Source organism: Chiloscyllium punctatum, chromosome 26 (genome assembly GCF_047496795.1).
Source record: "Chiloscyllium punctatum isolate Juve2018m chromosome 26, sChiPun1.3, whole genome shotgun sequence".
NCBI lineage: Eukaryota > Metazoa > Chordata > Chondrichthyes > Orectolobiformes > Hemiscylliidae > Chiloscyllium > Chiloscyllium punctatum.
The window spans coordinates 6,435,922-6,457,259 of NC_092764.1; the positions used below are offsets into that span (position 1 = coordinate 6,435,922).

General features: G+C 43.9%; 1 long non-coding RNA gene across 2 annotated transcripts in view; it reads left to right on the top strand.

Moving 5' to 3' along the window:
• LOC140496274 (uncharacterized) overlaps positions 1-17,259 on the top strand; it is a 45,017-nt gene extending 27,758 nt beyond the window's left edge. The window contains exons 2-3 of one of the 2 annotated variants that reach the window (XR_011964228.1): positions 15,792-15,920; positions 16,261-17,259. This is a non-coding gene — a long non-coding RNA (uncharacterized lncRNA). The remainder of the gene's footprint in view (positions 1-15,791; positions 15,921-16,260) is intronic. The other variant, XR_011964229.1, reaches the window with a different exon arrangement.
• The last annotated feature ends 4,079 nt before the right edge of the window (positions 17,260-21,338 follow it).

A 21,338-nucleotide genomic window follows, 5' to 3' on the forward strand; every position in this document is an offset into this window, starting at 1 on the left:
GAGAGTATGGTACTGCAAAAGCACAGCAGGTCAGGCAGCATCTTAGGAGCTGGAAAATCGACATTTTGGGCATAAGGTCTTAATCAGGAATTCCATTCTCCTCTGTTCATTCTCCTGTTCCTCAGATGTCCAAAAGATGTGCAGGTCAGGTGAATTGGCCATTGTTAAAAAAATTGCCCGTAGTGTTAGGTAAGGGGTAGATGTAGGGGTAGGGGTAGGGGTATGGGTGGGTTACGCTTCGGCGGGGCGGTGTGGACTTGTTGGGCCGAAGGGCCTGTTTCCACACTGTAAGTAATCTAATCTAATCTAGATGCTGCCTGACCTGCTGTGTTTTTCCAGCGCCACACTCTTGACTCGGACCTCCAGCATCTGCAGTCCTCACTTTCTCCCTTACATATCAATGCTGTCCTGCTGCAAATCTTAGTAGGATTCTCAACTTGTAAGAAGGTAAAGAGACAAAGTGCCAATGTATCTATAAAACAATTATTTTTTTTCTTTTGATTCCTATCTCCTAATACTACTTTAATGTCTAATTAGTTGCATTAGATCTTGTTAAAGATGTACAATAACACCCAGGTTGCGTAAATTGAAAATCTACCAATTCAAAAACCAGTGCCTTGTCGTGCTCCATGTGCAGTTTCATGTGAAACTTATTCAGGGACAGCCTGTTCCACAGTAAGAGTATTTCATTTGACATTATATCTCCATTGATGGATAGGTTTACTCCTGTCATTGATGGCACGGTGACTAAGTGGTTAGCACCACTGCCTTTTGGCACCAGGGACCCTGGTTCAATTCCACCCTAAAACATAGAGCAGTACAGGCCCTTTGGCTCTTGATGTTGCATCGACCTGTGAAACCAATCTGAAGCCTGTCTATCCTACACTTTTCCATCTTCATCCATATGTATATGTAAATGCCCTTAAAGTTGGTGAGTCTACTACTGTTGCAGGCAGTGCATTCCGCGCCCCCTACTACTCTCTGAGTAAAGAAACTACCTCTGATATCTGTCCTAGATATATCACCCCTCAATTTAAAGCTGTGTCTCCTCATACTAGGCATCTCCACTGAGGAAAAGCATCTCACTGTCCACCCGATCTAACCCTCTGATTATCTTATGTGTCTCAATTAAGTCATTTCTTCCACTTAGGTCTGAGATGTGGAGAAATTATTTTATTTAGAAGGCTCTGGTTACTGGGGAATCAGATGGGTTTGTACAGTAATTGATGTTAGTTTTAGATTTAGATTTAGATTTAGATTACTAACAGTGTGGAAACAGGCCCTTCGGCCCAACAAGTCCACACCGATCCACCACCCACCCAGACACACACCCCCACATTTACCCCTTCTACTAACACTACAGGCAATTTAGCATGGCCAATTCACCTAACCTGCACATTTTTGGACTGTGGGAGGAAACCTATGGTCATCATGACTAATGCTAGCTTTATATTCCACATTTATTCTTGAATTTAAATTTCATCAGCTGTCACACTGCGATTTGAACCCATGTCCACAGAATATTATCCTCAGAATTACTATTCCAGGGATAAACACGATGGAAGACTTCACAAACAATCCAGTTTTTTCCCTAATATACCATTTCAGTGGCATCACACTGTAATCTTTTGCTCTAAATTCTGTGTTGTATGATCTTGTACTCCACAACCACCTGATGAAAGAGAACCGCTCTGAAAGCTAGTGCTTCCAAATAAACCTCTTGGGACAATCACCGTCTCCTGCACTTACCAAATTGTTCTTTGGGGAATATCCAGCTGAGAGTTGCTCCACAGTGACACAGCAGGGCAGTTGTGGAATTGCAACAAAGAAACATCATTGCTGCAATTCCGTAAGGAACCAGAGGTGTCACTGAAGAGCCAGGGACTAGTATTAATAGAGGAACACTGTCTCTCTCTCTCTCTCTCCCTCCAAGTATCTTGGTGGCTATCATGGATTTCCAAGTTGGTCCATCATTGTAGTTGATATGGTGTTGCATTGGTTTTCTGTAGGAGAAAGTGAGGACCGCAGACGCTGGAGATCAGAGCAGAGAGTGTGACGCTAGAAAAGCACAGCCGGTCAGAAAGCACTTGAGGAAGGGGCAGTGCTCTGAAAGCTTGTGATTCCAGATAAACCTGTTCAGATAAACCTATAACCTGGTGTCGTGTGACTTCTGCCTTCGTCCACCCCAGTCTAACACCAGCACCTCCACAACTTTGGTGGGAAGGACAGAGGAGCTGAATGTTATTGAGATGGAGAAAGACTGCAGAAAGCTACAAAACAGAGGGATTTGTCAGTCCTTGTCCATGAATCTCAAAAAGCTTGCATCCAAGTTCAGCTGGAAGAAAAATGGAATGTTGGCCTTTACTTCAAAGTAAGTGAGATCACAGCTGGAATGCTGTGAACAGTTCTGGGCCCCTTAGCTAAGGAAAAATATACTGGCATTGGAGACAGTCCAGAGAATGTTCACTCGGCTGTTACGAGTTCTGAAGTAGACTCACTGCTGCCTCTCTACAATCACCTGATGAAGGAGCAGTGCTCCGAAAGCTAGTGCTTCCAATTAAACTTGTTGGACTATAATCTGGTGTTGTGTGATTTTTAACTTTGTACACCCCAGTCCAACACCGGCATCTCCAAATCATTCACAAATGCTGCCAGATCTGCTGAGCTTCTCTAGCAATTTCTGTTTGTGTATGGAAGGACTGTCTGATCGGAAGAAATAGACAATAGGTGCAGGAGTAGGCCATTCGGCCCTTCGAGCCAGCACCACCATTCATTATGATCATGGCTAATCATCCACAATCAGTATCTTGTTCCTGCCTTGTCCCTATATTCCTTGATTCCACTATCTTTAAGAGCTCTATCCATCTATTCCTTGGAAGTATCCAGAGACTTGGCCTCCGTTGCCTTCTGGGGAAGAGCATTCCATATATCCACCACTCTCTGGGTGAAAAGGTTTCTCCTCAACTCTGGTCTGAATGGCCTACCCCTTATTTTTAAACTGTGTCCTCTAGTTCTGGACTCACCCAGCAGCGGAAACATGCTTCTCACCTCCAGAGTGTCCAATCCATTAATAATCTTATACATCTCAATCAGATCCTCTCTCATCCTTCTAAACTCAACTGTTTACAAGCCCAGTCACTCCAATCTTTCTACATATGATAGTCCCGCCATTCAGGAATTGACTCGTGAACCTACTCTGTACTCCCTCAATAGCCAGAATGTCCTTCCTCAAATCTGGAGACCAAAACTGCACACAATACTCACCAGGGCCCTGTACAGCTGCAAAAGGACCTCTTTGCTGTTCTTGTTATGAAGGCCAGAATGCCCAAGGGTAAGAAAGGTGAGCAGCCTGCGGAATTTGTTGAAGATTGGCTTCCAAAATTCCTTGACTTGGAGACTGGCATGAGAGGATTGAAGATAGAGAGGGCTCACCGGGTCAACGCCCTCGTCCTTTCCTAGTGCGGTTCCATCATTACTGGGATAAGGAGAGAGTCATGGAAGCTTCCAGACTCCAGGGGAAGGATCCAAAGGCCCTAATTTACGAGGGGTCTAAGATCATGTTTTTTCAGGACTTTTCAGCGGCGGTGATCCAGAAACGAAAATCGTATGATGGAGTCAAGCGAAGATTGAAGGTGCTTGGGATTCAGTACTCCCCGAGATATCCGGCAGTGCTTCGGATCACCTTAGATGGATCCATGCATCTCTTTGACACATCGGAGAAGGCAAGAGACTTTGTGGACAAACTAACCTAAGTTAAACAATTGTAGTATGTATAAATATCGTTGCTTGGGTATGCATTTATCAATTTGTAAAAGAAATGGAGGAAATCTGGTTGGAGCTTTGTTTTTCCCCTGTTTTTTACCTCTTTGATAATAATTTGGTTCAAACTATGTCTGGCGGTGGTTAAGATGTACATTTTAAATTTCTAAGTTAGGACATACCAAAGGATGGGTGGGGTATTTATTCCCCTTTTTTATATAAAAGAATGTGTTTTTTATTCACATTGATATTCTATGGGGTGTTTATTCTTTTTAGCTTGTGCTTGCGATGCGGCTCTAGCTGGGAGAAGTGAAGATGGTTGAGATGGTTAGATGCCTATTTATGGGCAGTTCGGGATGGGTACTTGCCCCCACTGGGCAGGGGGGAGTGCCCCTACTCAGCGCTATTGGCGCTTTATATGTTGGTTTGTTTTCTGGTTTTTGTTGGTTTTTATTTTTAATAATTTTGTGTGTTTGTTAAATGTAGTGGTTTTTGTTTATGTAGTTTTTATATTTGGTGGATCTTGCGACACTAAGGCTCAGCAATTTGTGGTTCGGGTTCCTCCTCTCTGGAATTTAAATGTAATTGCAGAAGATTATGGCTAATGATTTGATTAAATGGTGTACCTGGAATATCAAGGGAAGTCACTCACCAATTAAGAGGAAGAAGGTACTCTTGAGTCTTAGAAAGGAGAAGGTAGATATTGCTTTGTTACAGGAGACACATTTGGATGACAAGGAGCATCTGAAATTACTGCAGAATGGCTTTGACCGAGTTTATTTTTCATCATTTAATACCAGAAGTAGGGGAGTGACTATATTGGTTAGGAAAAATCTCTCATTTAAATTGTTGGAAGGTGTTAAATACACATACGGGAGGTTTGTAATTCTTAAAATCTTGATAAATGGGGAAGAATATGGCATTTTAAATGTTTATTGTCCCCCAACTCATCTTCTTAAATTCTTGGTAGATGCTTTTTCTAAACTGATAAGTCTCAAGTCTCGGCACATCATTATATGGGGAGATTTTAACTGCCTCATGGACGGCACAGTAGGCAGGTTGCCTAAGCGTCCCTCGATACCCTCAGCACAAACTAAACAGTTATTGGGTTTGTGTGGGGAATTAGGATTGGTGGACTTTTGGAGGTGTCTCCACCCTACAGGTAGGGATTTCACGTTTTTCTCCAATCCGCACAGGTGTCACACGAGGATTGATTTTTTTTCTGACCCCTGCGGTAACCTTGGATTTGGTGGCATCCTGTACGATTGGTAATATTGCCATCTCTGATCATGCTCCAGTGTACCTCATGGTTAAAATTAAGGATGTTATAGTGGATTCAAGATACTGGCGAATGGACCCCTTTATTCTCATGGACAGCAAGTTTGTGGAATTTCGGGCATTCCTAGACATCAACATAGGCTCGGTTGATAGCTCATCTGTTCTCTGGGAAACTGCCAAAGCTTATGCCAGAGGGTTAGTTATTTCATATTCCACAAGTAGGAAGCGGCAGAAGGGTGAGCAGCAACGTCTCCTTGAAGCACGGTTGAAGGCAGCCGAGAAGGCCTATTTTGACAGACCCTCGTTGGTCAAATTACAGAGGATTACAGCACTGCGGTCTGCACTAAATTCTGTGCTCACGCAGATGGCAAAGAAGGAGCTGGCTTTTGCAAAGCAAAGGTTATACAAGCATGGTGACAAGCCAGGCAAATATTTAGCATATTCTGGATTAGTGGTGCTGGAAGAGCACAGCAGTTCAGGCAGCATCCAAATAGCTTAGAAATCGACGTTTCAGGCAAAATACCTTGCCAGAAAGAGAAGTGCCCCACAAACCATTACAGCGATTAGGGAAGGGTCTGGGGACCTAACATGTGATTCTAAAAAGATTAATGTGGTGTTCCAGAGACTCTACTCTAAATTATATCAGTCTGAAAATTGTAAGGAGGGGCAGGCCAAAATGGAATCCTTTTTTAGAGATCTGAAGCTCTCGGGTGTGACTCCTGAATAACAGTCCTTTCTCAATGCCCCATTATCAGAGCAAGAAGTGCAGGAAGCTGTGAGGCAGCTTCAGAGTGGAAAGGCGTCCGGTTGTGATGGACTCCCCAGTGAATTCTATAAAGAATTTATAAGTATACTGTCAGGCCCGATGCTGAATATGTTTAATGATTCATACAGTCATGTTTGTCTCCCACCATCTCTGAGAGAGGCCAATATTTCACTTATCCTTAAAAAAGGGAAGGATCCCGAAGACTGTGCTTCATACAGGCCCATCTTGCTCTTAAATATGGACTTTAAGATCCTTTCTAAGGCTCTTGCGTTAAGGCTGGAGACTGTGTTACCTTCTATTATTAAAGAGGATCAGATGGGCTTCATAAAGGGTCACAGATCCTCCAATAACGTTAGGAGGCTGCTTAACGTAATTCAAGCATGCCAACAGCAGTCAATACAGGGATTGGTGATTTCTTTTGATGCAGGGAAGGCATTTGACCAATTGAGTGGCCGTACCTTTTCTATACTCTAGACCGGTTTGGTCTGGGCGAAGTTTTCATAAGATGGGTAAAGGTTCTCTACAGTGTACCTCTCGCTGCAGTCATTACCAATGGGGTACGATCAAGCAATTTTAATATTTCTCGGGGCAGCCGGCAGGGCTGTCCCCTTTCACCCTTACTTTTTACGTTGGTGATTGAACCGTTGGCAGAGGCCACTCGTGGGGATCTCAATATATCAGCTCCAAAAGTGGGGTCAAAGTTACATAAGATCTCACTGTATGCAGATGATGTTCTAATTTTCTTGACAAATCCAGCAGTTTCAGTGCCTTGCCTGATACAATGCATTCACGCGTTTGGCACTTTTTCAAGGTGTAAGATTAATTTTGCTAAATCAGAGGCTATGCCTATGGGTGGTCTTACGAAAGAGTTGGCTCTTGAGAGTGACTAGCGATTCCCATTTAGATGGTCACAGGGGGGTTTTGTGTATTTGGGCATATTCATTACTCCAGTTCTGGATTGGTTGTTCAAAGCCAATTTTACTCAATTATTTGAAAAAATTAAACAAGATCTCCAAAGATGGGAGGGACTTCCAGTCTCATGGTTGGGTCGGATAGCACTTATTAAGATGAATATTCTCCCTCGTTTGCTATACCCTATACAGATGCTTCCCCTGATTTTCAATAAACAATCACTCAGGAGACTGAACAGTTGGTTCTGCTCCTTTATCTGGCATTGTAAACAGCCCCTCATTAAATTAGCCAAACTGCAGTTGCCTCACAGATTGAGGGGAGTAGACCTTCTGGACATTAAAAATTACCAATTAAGCTCACTTTTCACCTACGTAAATGTTTGGGTTTGTGGGGACCCTCTTTCAATATGGCTCGATATCGAAGCCTCCCAGGCAAGGTGCCCCCTTACCAGTTTGCTGTTTTTGGACAAGGTGAGGACAGTTAGGGAATATTGCCATATTCCAACAGTCATCAATACTGTTAAAGCATGGAGGGCAATTCGGCAGAGGGAAGGTAATATTGGCAAAACATCTTTGTTTACACCTTTAGTGAGTATGCCGAGTTTTCAACCAGGTATGATACATTCAGGATTTAAACATTGGGCAACTAGGGGTATATCTTGCATGGGTGATTTATTTGAGGGAGATATAATGATGTCCTTTGATCAGTTAGTACGGAAGGACGAGTTACCTAATAGAGACCTCTTTTGTTTTTTTTGAGTTAGGGATTTTATTTTAAAAAAGACCACACTTTTGACTGATCCCTACAAATCTGACATAGAAAGAGGGGTACTAAGGGCTAAGAGTACACTCACTGTCAGTACTCTATATCACCAACTGGGGGGTACCACCTCAAAGGAGTCTGATTGCAAGATGTGGGAAAGAGAGCTGGGTGTTGAAGTTTCTTCAGAGGCATGGGAGGATATTTGGGAGAATGCAAGGAAGATATCAATTTGCAATAGGACCCATGCTTTACAGTTGAAGATTCTCCACAGGGTCCACTTAGCCCCAGACCGTTTGTCAAAATTTAAACCAGGGGTATCTTCAGCATGCCCCAAGTGCAAGGTCTGTACGGGTACTCTTACCCATTGTCTTTGGTCTTGTGACAGGCTTCAAACATATTGGAGCGCTGTGGTAGGTGCAATGGAGAGGATTTTAGGTGTATGGGTGGAGAAGAACCCTATTTCGCTCCTTTTGGGCCTACCCATTGTATTTCCTGCAGACTCGCATAAGGCAAAACTTTTCAATATTCTTGTGTTCTGTGCAAGTAAGAATCTCTTGCTAGGTTGGATATCAGAAAACCCCCTGGCCTGTTGGGTTGGTGGAAGATTGTTTTGAAGCATATTCCCCTGGATTTTCTCACAAATATGGTACACCACAAAACTGAGAATTTTTACAAGACATGGCAACCCTTTTTGAAATACCAGGACACAGATTTATCTGCCACACTAACAAGGGCGTTTATATAGCTGTACCGATTGTGTTTCATGAGTCCAACATCCAGGGAGGAGGAACTGTGAATGTATGAGTGTTTTGTTTGGCTGGGCTGAGTTATTACTATTTATTTGTTTGTTGTTAGGTATTTATTTAGTTAGTTCAATAGCTAGTTTAGGCTTTTTTTAATTTACTACATCTCTATGTATGTTTATACATTCGTAGAGGAGGGTGGGTTGGGGAATTCTTTTTATTATTTGGGTTTAGTTTTGTACTGTTTTAAATTGCATTGTTTTGTATTTGTTGTAATGTTTAAAAATCTATTTTTTCTTAATAAAAATATATTATATAAATTTGTCAGTAACAAAAGAATGTAAAGAAATAAATAGTCCACCATAATAGATCATAGGAATAAAGTAGAAAAGCAAAGAAGTAAAAATTTCAGTCTTTCCGACCCAGTCCATGCCAGCACCTATCCTCAAGGAAAATCTCCACCAGCCTCACTGCTGCCTGCGCCTGACCCACCAACGTAGGAGTTGCCCCACTTTAGATGCCACACAATAGGGAGAGATTAGATTAAATTAGATTACTTTACAGTGTGGAAACAGGCCCTTCAGCCCAACAAGTCCATACCGACCCGCAACCCACCCATAACCCTACATTTACCCCTTACCTAACATTACGGATAATTTAGCATGGCCAATTCACCTAACCTGCACATCTTTGGAGTGTGGGAGGAAACTGGAGCACCCGGAGGAAACCCACGCAGACACGGGGAGAATGTGCAAACTCCACACAGTCAGTCACCTGAGGCAGGAATTGAACCCGGGTCTCTGGCGCTGTGTGGCAGCAGTGCTAACCACTGTGTCACCGTGCTGCCCACTAGAGGTTGGAGGGAATCCTGAGGAACAGGATGTACATGTATTTGGAAAGGCAAGGACTGATTAGGGATAGTCAGCATGGCTTTGTGTGTGGGAAATCATGTCTCACAAACTTGATTGAGTTTTTTGAGGATTGATGAGGACAGAAAGGTAGATGTGATCTATATGGACTTCAGTGAGGCGTTCGACAAAGTTCCCCATGGGAGACTGATTAGCAAGGTTAGGTCTCACTGAATACAGGGAGAACTAACCATTTGGATATAGAACTGGCTCAAAGGTAGAAGACAGAGGGTGGTGGTGGAGGGTTGTTTTTCAGACTGGAGGCCTGTGACCAGTGGAGTGCCACGAGGATCAGTGTTAGGTCTTCTATTTTTTGTCATTTATATGAATCATTTGGATGCGAGCATAAGAGGTACAGTTAGTACGTTTGTAGATGACACCAAAATTGGAGGTGTAGTGGACAGCGAAGAGGGTTACCTCAGATTACAACAGGATCTTGACCAAATGGGACAATGGGCAGAGAAGTGGCAGATGGAGTTTAATTCAGATAAAAGCGAGGTGCTGCATGTTGGGAAAGCAAATCTTAGCAGGACTTATACACTTAATAGTAAGGTCCTAGGGAGTATTGCTGAACAAAGAGACCTTGGAGTGCAGGTTCATAGCTCCTTGATAGTGGAGTCAAAGGTAGATAGGATAGTGAAGAAGGCGTTTGGTATGCTTTCGTTTATTGGTCAGAGTATGGAGTACAGGAGTTGGGAGGTCATGTTGCGGCTGTACAGGACATTGGTTAGGCCACTATTGGAATATTGCATGCAATTCTGGTCTCCTTCCTATTGGAAAGATGTTGTGAAACTTGAAAGGGTTCAGAAAGGATTTACAAGGAGATTGCCAAGGTTGGAAGATTTCAGCTATAGGGAGAGGCTGAACAGGCTGGGGCTGTTTTCCCTGGAGCGTCGGAGGCTGAGGGGTGACCTTATAGAGGTTTACAAAATTATGAGGGGCATGGACTGGATAAATAGACAAAGTCTTTTCCCTGGGGTCGGGGAGTCCAGACTAGAGGGCATAGGTTTAGGGTGAGATATAAAAGAGATCTAAGGGGCAACTTTTTCACATAGAGGGTAGTGTGTGTATGGAATGAGCTGCCAGAGGAAGTGGTGGAGGCTGGTACAATTGCAACATTTAAGAGGCATTTGGATGGGTATATGAATAGGAAGGGTTTTGAGGGATATGGGCTGGGTGCTGGCAGGTGGGACTAGATTGGGTTGGGATATCTGGTTTGCATGGACGGGTTGGACCGAAGGGTCTGTTTCCATGCTGTACATCTCTATGACTCTATAATTTCACAGATTCACAACACTCTGAGAGAAAGAAACTTTCCCCATCTCTGTCTTAAGTTTGCGACACCCTTATTCTGAGATTATGCCCTCTAGCCTTCAAAATTCTAGTAAGTACAGGCCCAATCAGCTCAATCTCTCCTCAGCAAACAGAAATTGCTGGAGAAGCTCAGCAGGTCTGGCAGCATTTGTGGAGAGAGTGCAGAGTTAATGTTTCGAGTGACTTTACTTAAGAACTCGTCACAGCCGAGTGAACATTCTCTGGACTGTCTCCAATGCCAGTATATTTTTCCTTAGCTAAGGGGCCCAGAACTGTTCATGGCATTCCAGCTGTGATCTCACTTCCTTTGAAGTAAAGGCCAACATTCCATTTTCCTTCCAGCTGAACTTGGATGCAAATTTTTTGTGATTCATGGACAAGGACTGACAAATCCCTTTGTTTTGTAGCTTTCTGCAGTCTTTCTCCATCTCAATAACATTCAGCTCCTCTGTCCTTCCCACCAAAGTTGTGGAGGTGCTGTTGTTGGACTGGGCTGGACGAAGGCAGAAGTCACACGACGCCAGGTTATAGGTTTATCTGAACAGGTTTATCTGGAATCACAAGCTTTCAAAGCACTGCCCCTTCCTTAGGTGAAGTGCAACATCAGCTTTCAATGCCAGGGCGCCCTCTGCAGTTGGCGTCAGTCAGCTGCAGCAATGCCGGAAGCCTGAATCGATAGTCTGGGTAGATCGACAGGAGCAATGGTGGTTTCAGTAGCAGTGTGGAAGGCCTGGTGTGGGGACGCCTGGAATGGACTGTGTGGGAAAAGCACAGCAAGGAGGCGGAGATGGAGCCCCTGTAGAAAGTACAGTCCTGGCATGGCAAAGCACTTTCAAAAAACTATAATGTTTGCCTTTTAGCTTTATTTATTATTTATCTGCTTAATACTAAGAATTACTGTCATATTTAACTTTTAACTTTGTTCTTTCTTTCAACCTTGTTCTTATGATTCTGTACCTAGGTACTTGTACCCAAATGGCATATTGTGTGGCGACCTAATGCACTTTTCACTGTATTCTTGTCCTTGAGTACATATGACAATAAAATCGAAATCTAAAACAATCAAAATCTACTTTGTGTCATCCGCAAACTTGCCCATATATTGTCCTTGTCATGAATAATGTTGGAAATAATTGTGGCTCCAGGACTTACCCAACTCCACAAGTTACACATTACAATCTGTATGTTGGATACAGCTACTGACATGGAATCACTGGGTCATCCGCTGCAGAGAAGGAGACCATTTGGCCCAATGAGTTCATGGTTACTCCTACAGTGCAATCCCACACCAGATGAACAGACACAACTGATTCACAGCTAATTATGCTCCTGGTCCCACTTCACATTGCAACAAGATCAACAAACAAATATGGCATTTATAAAGCACCTTGCAGAATCTTAGGGCCTCTCAAAACTTTATAAGCTAGACTGTCTCCAGCTGGCTGTACTTTCATTAACAATAAGAATGGAGTCTCAGCAGCAATGGTGTGGGGTCGGGGGATGATAGGGAGGTAAAAACAATGACTGCAGATGCAGAAAATCAAATATTGGATTAGTGGTGCTGGAAGAGCACAGCAGTTCAGGCAGCATCCAACGAGCAGCGAAATCGGAGCTACTGATTTGAGCAAACATTGAAACACCAGGATATGGATGTCCACGTGAAATTCTGTTGGTTTGCTGTACAAGTCAGTTCATTATCAGGCTGCAACTTTCCCTGACACAGCTCAATCCATTAGTGTATTACTGCAGTAGTGTCACCTTGACTGCATTTCACTACATTGCCCAGCAGTACCTCCAACTTTGAGAAGTGGTTGATGGTGGTGGTGGTGGGGGGGGACTTCCAGAACTTACCAGCTGAAAGCTCAACCACCAACTGTGGAGCAATTAAAATCAGGGCATGCCCAAGAGGCTGTGATTGAAGAGTACAGGGACCTCAGACAGTTTTAGGGCTGGATGAGGTCACAAAGACCAAAAAGGATGAGATTGTCAGGGGTTTTAATTAGGAAGAGAATTGCAAATGGTATATATGGTGAAGGCAAGGACCAAATAGATTGGGCAATGCTGGGTTCAGATTATTGATGAGAAAACTTGACCTATTCTTGGGAAATAAGGCAGAGCAGGTGACTGAGGTGTCAGTGGGGGAGCACTTTGGGACCAGCGACCATAATTCTATTAGTTTTAAAATAGTGATGGAAAAGGATAGACTGGATCAAAAAGTTGAAGTTCTAAATTGTTCTAAATTTTGATGGCATTAGGCAAGAACTTTCAAAAGCTGACTGGGGGCAAATGTTCACAGGTAAAGGGACAGCTGGAAAATGGGAAGCCTTCAGAAATGGAATAATGAGAGTCCAGAGGCAGAATTTTCCTTCGAGGGTGAAAGGAAAGGCTGGTAAGTATAGGGAATGCTGGATGACTAGAGAAATTGAGGTTTTGGTTAAGAAAAAGAAGGAAGCATATTTCAGGAAAGGCAGGAGAGATCTAGGGAATCCTTAGAAGAGTATAAAGGCAGTAGGAGTATACTTTAGAGGGAAACCAGGAGGGCAAAAAGGGGACATGAGATAGCTTTTGCAAATAGAGTTAAGGAGAATCCAAAGGGTTTTTATAAATACCTTAAGGACAAAAGGGTAACTAGGGAGAGAATAGGGCCTCTCAAAGATCAGCAAGGCAGCCTATGTGTGGAGATACAGGAGATGGAGGCGGTAGTAAACAAGTATTTTGTATCAGTGTTGAGAAGGACATGGAAGATATAGAATGTGGGGAAATAGTGACATGTTGAAAAATGTTCATATTATAGAGGAGGAGATGCTGGATGTCGTGAAATGTATAAAAGTGGATCGGTGTACCCTAAAACGCTGTAGGAAGCTAGGGAAGTGATTGCTGAGCCCTTTGCTAAGATATTTGTATCATTAATATTCGCAAGTGAGGTGCCGGAAGACTGCAGATTAGCTAATGTTTTAGCACTGTTTAAGAAAAGTGATAAGGAAAAGCCAGGGGACTGTAGACTGGTGAGCCTGACATCGATGGTGGACAAGTTATTGGGGGGCATCCTGGGCGACAGGATTTACATGTAACTGGAAAGGCAAGGACAAATTAGGTATAGTCAGCATGGCTTTGTACGTGGGACATCATGTCTCACAAACCTGATTGAGTTTTTTGAAGAAGTAACAAAGAGGATTGATGAGGGCAGAGCGGTGGATGTGATCGATATGGACTCTGATCACGAAGGCGTTCGACAAGGTTCCCTAATGTAGACTGGTTAGCAAGATTAGCACTGGGGGGAGGCGGATGTGACTGAGGTTAGATTCCTCTGCATGGTACTGGGATTAGAGTGCCCTGGGGTGGGTGTGATTGACGTTCGCGCCCTCTGCCCGGTACTGGGATGCGAGTCCACTGCGGTGGGTTGATTTGAGGTTCAGGTCCTCTGCAATGTGATGAGGTTTGATCCTTCTGTGTTTAAGTGAGCGTTGAGCTCTCTGTGTTTTAGCAAGGTTCAAGCTCTCTGTGTTTAATTAGGGTTCAAGTTTTTGGTGTTTAATTGGGGTTTGGGTTTTCTGTGTTAAATTGGGGTTTGAGCAAAGTGAGAAAGGGGTTAAAGTCTCCTTGTGGTGAAATCTGAGGCTCTGTTGAGCCTTTGTTCTGGGGGAAGAGAGTAGCTTGGACTGCGGCGCCATGTGGTCCGCTGGTTTTTTCTAAGTGTAATTTCAGCAAAAGGATTCAAAATAATGAGAAAATACTGAAATTAAGGTTGTAGTAATACTTGGGTTGAAAAAGAAAAGTTTCAATGTAAATTGTGCCATGCTCAGAACGTTTGATGTTTAAACATTTTGTCGGGAAAAACAAGGACAGCAGACGCTGGAAACCAGAGTCTAGATCATAGTGTTGCTGGAAAAGCACAGCAGGTCAGGCAGCATCCGAGGAGCAGGAAATCAATGTTTCCGGCAAAAGCCCTTCATCAGGAATAGAGGCAGGGTGCCTGCAGAGTGGAGAGATAAAATTTTGGTTTGTTAAAATACTGGTTCAGAAAAACCTTTTAAGTAACTGTTTTGTCTTGTTTGAATCAGGATCTCAATTCAATGTGTTTTGTGGGCTGTGTAAGGGGGCAGATTTTGTTTTTATATTGAAATTGCACAACAGTACATCCTTTTTTAAAATTATCAAACTTGTAACCTTGAAACAACTTGATTGAGTGCCTTGAGCCCCTGATTTGTTTGAAATTCTATAATATCTGTTTTGTTGGGTCAGTGATCATGCTTTAGCCAGATGACAGCATTGTGTTCAAACATCTTTGCTGCTGTGTTTTTAATACAGAGTGTTCACAAAAAGAAAAGTGCATTTTGAGTTTGATGTTTTGTTAGGATTTTAGAGAATATTAGAACTTGAGGCTGAGCTGTTTAAAGTCTGTTAATTATTGTTAAGACTTCATTGGCCCCCTTCATATTGCAAACTCAAAGAATCTTGATCGCTACTAAAATTGCCACCATAATTTCGACTGCTTTGGTTGGGAAGTTTTGTTTGGAGAATATATTTTAAAATATTCTGCATTTGTTTCCCATGAATATTTGAGATTTAAATCTGAACTGAAACTGCCTCTTCAATTGCTAAAGTACAGGAAACATTTTGTTGTTTTCTTGCTGTTCCAGACTTTTGTAATAATTTTCCTGACAGCTTTGACATTAGATTAGATTAGATTAGATTACTTACAGTGTGGAAACAGGCCCTTCGGCCCAACAAGTCCACACCGCCCCGCCGAAGCGTAACCCACCCATACCCCTACACCTACATCTACATATACCCCTTACCTAACACTACGGGCAATTTTAGCAATGGCCAATTCACCTGACCTGCACATCTTTTGGACTGTGGGAGGAAACCGGAGCACCCGGAGGAAACCCACGCAGACACGGGGAGAATGTGCAAACTCCACACAGTCAGTCGCCTGAGGCGGGAATTGAACCCGGGTCTCTGGCACTGTGAGGCAGCAGTGCTAACCACTGTGCCACCACTGTGCTAACCACTTAGCCAAGTATCAATTTGTTAAAGGAAAATAATCTTGAATAATCCAAATGGGGTACCAGAGGGTTTGATTTTACGACCATTGATTGTTGTTTATAATTGACTGAATTGTTTAGGCAGTACAATTTAGAAGTTTATGGATTGTATAAAACTTGTTAATGTCACAAATAGTGAACAGAGTAACAGACTTCAAGAATTCAAAGAATGTTGAAATAGGCAGACAAAATTTAGTGTAGTTAAATGTGTAACTGTCTTCATACTGATAACCATCTTGGCAGGGATGGAATGAGAGAGGAAATGCAAGGATACTTTCAGCAGCTAACATCGTCTCTAAAGTTTTTCCATTCACAGGTAAAGCATACCTTCAGACCAACGCCCACCCCTCCACCACCTAATCCAACGTATTCAATCAGCTCCTCAGTCATGAACACGAAAAGTAAAGAGGTTAACAGCAGCAAAGAAGAGGTGGGTATGCTTTTTGTCAGTGGCCTTCCTATGGACATTAAACTACGTGAGTTATTCGATCATTTAAGGGAAATGAAGGTTCACTTGATCAAACTAACATCAAACCAGCCAGTTGGCTTTGTTACATTTAACAGCAGAGTGGGAGCAGACACAGCAAAGAATGCTGCGTTCACCCAGCCTGCTGCTGCACTGCACACTCAGATGCGCTGGTATCCTCCATCTAGATAATCTCTATAAGGACAGAAGTCTTGTCAGTTTTGTGAAGCATTTAACTGCCCTTATCCAAGAAATCAGATTTCTCCAAGGAATGATGCAACAACAGACTGAATTTTATTTTCAGGTTGGACTTTACTAAAGGAGATTTTGGAGAACTGGCCAATTTCCACTCGACTTGGAGGGGATGGAGTAGACACTAAGGACTGTGGATTTAAGAACTTTAATGGTGAAATTTTTTCCACATGGGAAGATTCTTCAAATTCTATTTACATTAACAGACTAGTAATATTGTTGTTATAATCATTGTATGTTGTGTGTCAATAACTTGTTTAAATACTGGCTGTCAGAATCTTATGAAAGCTGGTAATGCAGTTGGTTATCATGAAATGATAAAAGGTGGGAATGAGAATGTGTATAGGGTATAAGCAGGCAGGGAAAGAGTTAAGTTCTGAGTTTTGTGAAACAAGGGGTTCAGCTGAGCATGACTCAGGTCAGATAAGAACTTACAGTTAATTCCTGGAGGCAAGGGTAATGGGTGAACAAGGTGGAAAAGCATTCATTATGTAGAGCCATTTAACAAGATCATGTAGCGTTCAGTATAGAACATCAGTTAACAGGGTGAAAAATATTCTTTATATGAAGCCAGTTATTCATTGTGTAACAGCAGACGGTTTAATATTTACGATTGACACTTGCTGATTGTAATGGTCACCCAATCAATATGTATGTGGCCTTATCTGGATGCTCCTCCCTGTAAAATGACTATCTAGTTCATTGAGAAGCTGCTGTTCCAGAGAAGGCCGTGAACTCATGTCCCTGTGCAAATGGGCAATCATTTTCTCTCCCTCCATGGCCTGGAATAAAGATAAAGGAGGTAAAACCATACTGGGTCTCTGAGCATTTTGCTTTGACTGGGAGGGAAACAGGATGACAGAAGGATGTTGTGAAATTTGAAAAGGTTCAGAAATGATTTCCGAGTATGTTGCCAGAGAGAGGCTGAATAGGCTGGGGCTGTTTCCCCTGGAGCTTTGGAGGCTGAGGGGTGACCTGATAGAGGTTCATAAAATCATGAGGAGCTGCGGAAGATGGACTGTTCCACATATCCTACGAAGAGGCAGGCATAGCTGGGGCCAATGCAGGTGCCCTTGGCTACTCCATTGGTTTGGAGGAAGTGGGAGGATTGGAAAGAGAAGTTGTTCAGAGTGAGGACCAGTTTAGTTAGTCAAAGGAGGGTGTCGGTGGAAGGGTACTGGTTGGGTCGGCAGAAAAGGAAGAAGCGGAGGGTTTTGAGGCCTTTGTGATGGGGGATGGAGGTGTATAGGGACTGGATGTCCATGGTGAAGATAAGACGTTGGGGCCAGGGAAGCGAAAATCATGGAGGAGGTGGAGGGTGTGGGTAGTGTCCCGAACGTAGGTGGGGAGTTCTTGGACTAAGGGGGACAGGACAGTGTTGAGGTATGCAGAGATGAGTTCAGTGGGGCAGGAGCAGGCTGAGACAATGTGTCGGCCGGGGCAGTCAGGTTTGTGGATTTTGGGGGGGAGGTAGAAACGGTCGGTGCGGGGTTGTGGGACTATGAGGTTGGAGGTGGTGGATGGGAGATCCCCTGAGGTGATGAGGTTATGGATGGTCTGGGAGATGATGGTTTGGTGGTGGGAGGTGGGGTCATGGTCAAGGGGGCAGTAGGAGGAGGTGTCCACGAGCTGGCGTTTAGCCTCAGCAATGTAAAGATTGGTAAGCCAAACTACCACTGCGCCTCCCTTGCCTACCAGTTTGATAATGAGGTTGGGGTTGGAGCGGAGGGAGTAGAGGGCTGCACGTTGCGAGGGTGAGAGGTTGGAGTGGGTGAGAGGGGTGGACAGGTAGAGGCAGTCAATGTCGCGGTGGCTGTGCTGGAGGCTTCGGATTCGTTGTAGGTACTGGTTGTCCTGGTTGGGTCCAAATTGTGTTGGTCTGAACGTAGTCTGGAGTCCATGCGGGGTCAGTCGGTTCCGTAGACAGGTGCTGAGGAAGGAGATGTGGCTGTGGTAGCGAGTCTGTTTGAGGATGTGGCTGAAGAGCTTCAGGGCAGAGGAGATAGCCTGGGAGGTGCAGTGAGAAAGGGACTCACTGAAATCCTTGTAGAGGGAGGAAGAGAGCTTCTTCAAGGAATGATTTGGAGATGCCGGTGTTGGACTGGGGTGTACAAAGTTAAAAATCACACAACACCAGGTTATAGTCCAACAGGTTTAATTGGAAGCACACTCGCTTTCGGAGCGATGCTCGATTTTTTGCTATACATTCTGTGTTACAATCAAGCCCTCCACAATCACCTGATGAAGGAGCGTCGCTTCGAAAGCTAGTGTGCTTCCAATTAAACCTGTTGGACTATAACCTGGTGTAGTGTGATTTTTAACTTTCTTCAAGGAAGGCATCCTTGCAAGATGGCCTCCTTCTTTAAAGACCACAATTTCCCCTCAGATGTAGTTGACGATGCTCTCCACTGCATCTCCTCCACTTCCCGCTCCTCCGCCCTTGAACCCCACTCCTCCAATCACCACCAGGACAGAACCCCATTGGTCCTCACCTACCACCCCACCAACCTCCAGATACACACGCACCAACCAACCCAACCGCCCCGTGGCTGAACACTTTAACTCCCCCTCCCACTCCGCCAAGGACATGCAGGTCCTTGGCCTCCTCCATCGCCAGACCACGGCAACACGATGCCTGGAGGAAGAGCGCCTCATCTTTCGCCTAGGAACCCTCCAACCACAAGGGATGAATGCAGATTTCTCCAGCTTTCTCATTTCCTCTCCCCCCACCTTATCTCAGTCCCAACCCTCGGACTCAGCACCGCCTTCTTGACCTGCAATCTTCTTCCTGACCTCTCCGCCTCTATCCCCTCTCCGGTCTATCACCCTCAACTTAACCTCCTTCCACCTATCGTATTTCCAACGCCCCTCCCCCAAGTCCCTCCTCCCTACCTTTTATCTTAGCCTGCTTGGCACACCTTCCTCATTCCTGAAGAAGGGCTTATGCCTGAAACGTCTATTCTCCTGCTCCTTGGATGCTGCCTGACCTGCTGCGCTTTTCCAGCAACACATTTTTCAGCTCTGATCTCCAGCATCTGCAGTCCTCACTTTCTCCTACATGGGACTATAGCACAGGCCACAATCAATGAAGATTGGAGACAATATTCCATCCTCACTAACACTCAACACTTGAATCCGCCCCCCCCCTCCCCCAGGGGTGTGTACTCAGCCCCCTACTTACTCACTGTATACCCATGACTGCATCACCGAATACCAGACTAATGCCATGCACAAGTTCACTGATGACACCAGCATAGTCGGTCAAATCGCAGATGGCGATGAAACAGACTACAGATGGGAGGTGGAAGACCTGGAAAAATGGTGCACAAAGAACAACCTAGCTCTCAATGCCAGCAAAAATAAGCAACTCATTATTGACTTTTGGTGGGATGTTACTCATGTCCCCCTATATATTAACAGCACATAGGTGGAATGAGTGGAGAGTGTCAAGCTCCTGGGAATGGTCATCAACAACAAGCTTTCTTGGACTCTTCAAGTGGACTCACTGGTTACAAAGCCCCAACAACATCTCTTCCTCAGGCAGCTGAGGTAAGTTGGCATGATGGCGAATACCCTTGCCAATGTTTATAGGTGCGCCATTAAGAGCATTCTGTCTGGATATATCACTACCTGGTCTGGCCACTGTACCATTTAAGATCGGAGACGGTTACAGAGTGTGGTGAATTTAGCCCGGACAATCACAAAGGCCAACCTCCCATCTATAGAATCCATCTACCAGGCCCCGCTGTCAAAGAAAGGCCACCAGCATTCTCAAAGATCCGTCCCACCCTGGCAATGTTTTTCGACAACCTCTACCATCGGGGAGAAGTACAGAAGCCTGAACACACGCATCAGTCGGTTTCAAAACAGTTTCTACCCTACTGTTACCAGAATACTGAATGGACTCACAAACTCTTAACATTCACCTGTACCTGTGTTTTTGTTTTTGCTGCTGTTTACCTATTATCTACTTATCTGTACTCCTTAACTCTGTGATCTGCCTGTATTGCTGGCAAGACAAAGCTTTTCACTGTGCCTCGGTACACATGACAATAAATTCAATTCAATATCTGGTCAGCAAGGACAAGTTGGACTGAAGGGTCTGTTTCCATGCTATTTATCTCTATGACTCTATGACACTATAACAGCCTGAATCATCCACCATTGAAGAATAGACATGAATAATGGCTACCTGAGGGACATGAGGAGGTGGGACTTGTAGACGGTGCCATAACAACAAGGAGTAAACAGTGAAGGGCCCAGAGGTCTGGAATTCACCTTTTAAACCTCTGCCTCATCCTCACACTTCATATCATTACTTTAAATCCATCGCTTTAACCAAACCTCTGGTCTTATGTCCTGATATCCCCTTAGGGCTTTGTGTTAGACTTGCTTTGAGAATTACTCACGTGACTCAAGTTTTGGTGTTTTGATTGATAAATACTAGCCTAACCTAACTGTGGCTGGGTTATGTTATTAAGAAGGGTTGGACTGGCTTGTTTTCACTGATGGGACATGAGCATTTCTGGTTGGGATACATTTATTGCAGAAACCTGAGGAACTCCTGCTGTGATGTCTTGGAGTTTGCAGTGACTGACCTCCTACAACCACAACCATCTTCCTATGTGTCAGGGATAACTCATACCTGCTGAGAGTTCTTTCCCTTGATTCCTATTGACTCCAGTTTTGTTAGGGCTCCTTAACTAGGAACTTTGACAGACTGGATGTGGAAAAGATAATTCCTCTTTTGGAGGAATTTAGAGCTGTTTAAAATAAGGATCGCCCATTTAAGACAGAGATGAGGTAAAACTTTAGTCTTTGGAACTCTCTTCCTCTAAAGCTGATGAGAAGTAAGACAGAAATAGATTGTTGTGAAGATTATCAGGGGTAGGTGGAAATGTGGAGTAATCAGATGAGGCATGTTCTTATTGAATGGCAGAGCAGGTTTGAGTGGCTACTTTTCCTAATTTACAAGTCATGACTTGGAAGTGCCCGTGTTGGACTGGGTGCACAAAGTTAAAAGTCACACAACACCAAACAGGTTTATTTGGAAGCACTAGCTGTCAGAGCACCGCTCCTTCCACCTAAACCTGTTAGTCTATAATCTGGTGTTATATAATTTATAAGTGC